The sequence below is a fragment of the Chiloscyllium plagiosum genome, chromosome 7, assembly GCF_004010195.1.
Source record: "Chiloscyllium plagiosum isolate BGI_BamShark_2017 chromosome 7, ASM401019v2, whole genome shotgun sequence".
Taxonomy (NCBI): domain Eukaryota; kingdom Metazoa; phylum Chordata; class Chondrichthyes; order Orectolobiformes; family Hemiscylliidae; genus Chiloscyllium; species Chiloscyllium plagiosum.
In genome coordinates this window covers 65,268,894-65,271,424 of record NC_057716.1, presented here as the reverse complement: position 1 = coordinate 65,271,424, position 2,531 = coordinate 65,268,894, and the positions used below count along the sequence as shown (strand labels likewise).

The 2,531-nt window shown below is 53.7% G+C and overlaps 1 protein-coding gene across 3 annotated transcripts in view; it reads left to right on the top strand.

The window, feature by feature from the left end:
• The window catches only part of spc25 (SPC25 component of NDC80 kinetochore complex), a 41,316-nt gene that overhangs the window by 13,048 nt on the left and 25,737 nt on the right, over positions 1–2,531 (top strand). Inside the window, exons 1-2 of one of the 3 annotated variants that reach the window (XM_043693932.1) lie at positions 1,931–2,016; positions 2,140–2,254. The gene's annotated coding sequence lies outside the window, so the exon portion shown is untranslated. Of the gene's footprint in view, positions 1–1,930; positions 2,255–2,531 lie in introns of those variants that run through there. The other 2 variants (XM_043693933.1, XM_043693931.1) reach the window with 2 other exon arrangements.

Genomic DNA, 2,531 nt, shown 5'->3' with positions numbered 1-2,531 from the left:
GAGGGAATGGTCTTTGCGGAAGGCGGAAATGGGTGGGGAGGGAAATATATCCCTGGTGGTGGGGTCTGTTTGGAGGTGGCGGAAATGTCGGCGGATGATTTGGTTTATGGGAAGGTTGGTAGGGTGGAAGGTGAGCACCAGGGGCGTTCTGTCCTTGTTACGGTTGGAGGGGTGAGGTCTGAGGGCGGAGGTGCGGGATGTGGACGAGATGCGTTAGAGGGCATCTTTAACCACGTGGGAAGGGAAATTGCAGTCTCTAAAGGAGGCCATCTGGTGTGATCTGTGGTGGAACTGGTCCTCCTGGGAGCAGGTACGGCAGGGCGGAGGAATTGGGAATACGGGATGGCATTTTTGCAAGAGGTAGGGTGGGAAGAGGTGTAATCCAGGTAGCTGTGGGAGTCGGTGGGTTTGTAAAAAATATGTGTCAAGTCGATCGTCATTAATGGAGATGGAGAGGTCGAGGAAGGGGAGGGAGGTGACAGAGATGGTCCAGGTAAATTTAAGGACAGGGTGGAATGTGTTAGTGAAGTTGATGAATTGCTCAACCTCCTTGCGGGGGCACGAGGTGGCGCCAATGCAGTCATCAATGTAGCGGAGGAAGAGTTGGGGAGTGGTGCCGGTGTAATTACGGAAAATCAACTGCTCTACGTAGCCAACAAAGAGACAGGCATAGCTGGGGCCCATACGTGTGCCCATGGCTACCCCTTTGGTCTGGAGGAAGTGGGAGGATTCAAAGGAGAAATTGTTAAGGGTGAGGACCAGTTCGGCCAAACGAATGAGAGTGTCGGTGGAAGAGTACTGTTGGGGACGTCTGGAGAGGAAAAAACGGAGGACTTGGAGGCCCTGGTCATGAGTGGCGTTGCTGGGGGCGGAAGTGGTGGTGACCACGGCAGTAGGGGTGGCGGAAGTCACTGAGCATGTGGCATCAGCGATGATGTGAGGGGCGGAAGTGATGTCACATGTGATACACCTTCCACATCCATCAAAGTTTTACTTGCACATCCACTAATATCATTTATTCTATCCGTTGCTCCCGATGCGGTCTCCTCTACATTGGGGAGACTGGGCGCCTCCTAGCAGAGCGCTTTAGGGAACATCTCCGGGACACCCGCACCAATCAACCACACCGCCCCGTGGCCCAACATTTCAACTCCCCCTCCCACTCTGCCGAGGACATGGAGGTCCTGGGCCTCCTTCACCGCCGCGCCCTCACCACCAGACGCCTGGAGGAAGAACGCCTCATCTTCCGCCTCAGAACACTTCAACCCCAGGGCATCAATGTGGACTTCAACAGCTTCCTCATTTCCCCTTCCCCCACCTCACCCTAGTTCCAAACTTCCTATCTCCTTTTCCACCTATCCACTCCATCCTCTCCTCCCTGACCTATCACCTTCATCCCCTCCCCCACTCACCCATTGTACTCTATGCTACTCTCTCCCCACCCTCACCCTCCTCCAGCTTATCTCTCCACGTTTCAGACTCTCTGCCTTTATTCCTGATGAAGGGCTTTTGCCCGAAACGTCGATTTCGAAGCTCCTTGGATGCTGCCTGAACTGCTGTGCTCTTCCAGCACCACTAATCCAGAATCTGGTTTCCAGCATCTGCTGTCATCGTTTTTACCCCGCAGTCGGAGGCGGTCTAAAACCCAGGGCCTACCTCACCCATCGGACCAGTCGCAAAACACGCTCCGTCCCGCCCCTCGGCCACCTGGCCCCCGTTCCGACCGTCAATCCCCGCCACTCGGTCAACTGGTTGCGCTCGCGCCCTTCTGTCCCCACCCCTCGGCCACCTGGCATTGCCCCTGTCGTCAAGTCCCCGCACGCGCCCCTCGGCCACCTGGCTGGACTCGTGCCCTTCTGTCCCGGCCCGTCAGCCACTTGGCCCCGCTCCAGCGTTTTGTGGCCCCGCCTCCCAGTCCCGCGCCTTTGAACAGCTGTCAGTTTTGTTTACAACCCGTTGGCTTCCGGTTGGAACGTGACTTCTGTCGGAAGTTAATTCGCTGACGCTCGCTTCTGGGTTGTACCAACTTGTGATCTGTATTTACGGAAAAATCACCGTGCAAACCTCAAAATCTTTAAACTTGAAATTCTCTCACTGCCTCTACTATCGAGGTTGTAAGTGCTGTCTGTTTTGCCACAGGAATAAAAGATCACAGAGTACAGTTCCCCCCGCGGCCCTCTCACATTTAGTGCCTTCCAGTTTGGGCGCCACCGTTGAAATTTGAAAAAGAGAAAGAGGAGAAATTCACCGAAAGGTAAGAGAGGGGAAAATGATCAACGGGAGAATGAGGGAAAATAAATGAGAAAGAAATTAAATCGTCAGAGAGAGAGAGAGAAAATTACCGACTGCTGAGAGTGAGAAAAAGTATAACTGAGACGAAAAATAAATCACCGAGAGAGAAAAGCAACAAGTCTAGAGAGAAAAACCTAAAGAACTATGCATTCTGTAAATCAGAAACGTGTGTAGTATGTGTGTGAGTGGGGGTGGGTCCGTGTGTACTGTATGTGAGAGTGGGGGTGGGTGGGTCCGTG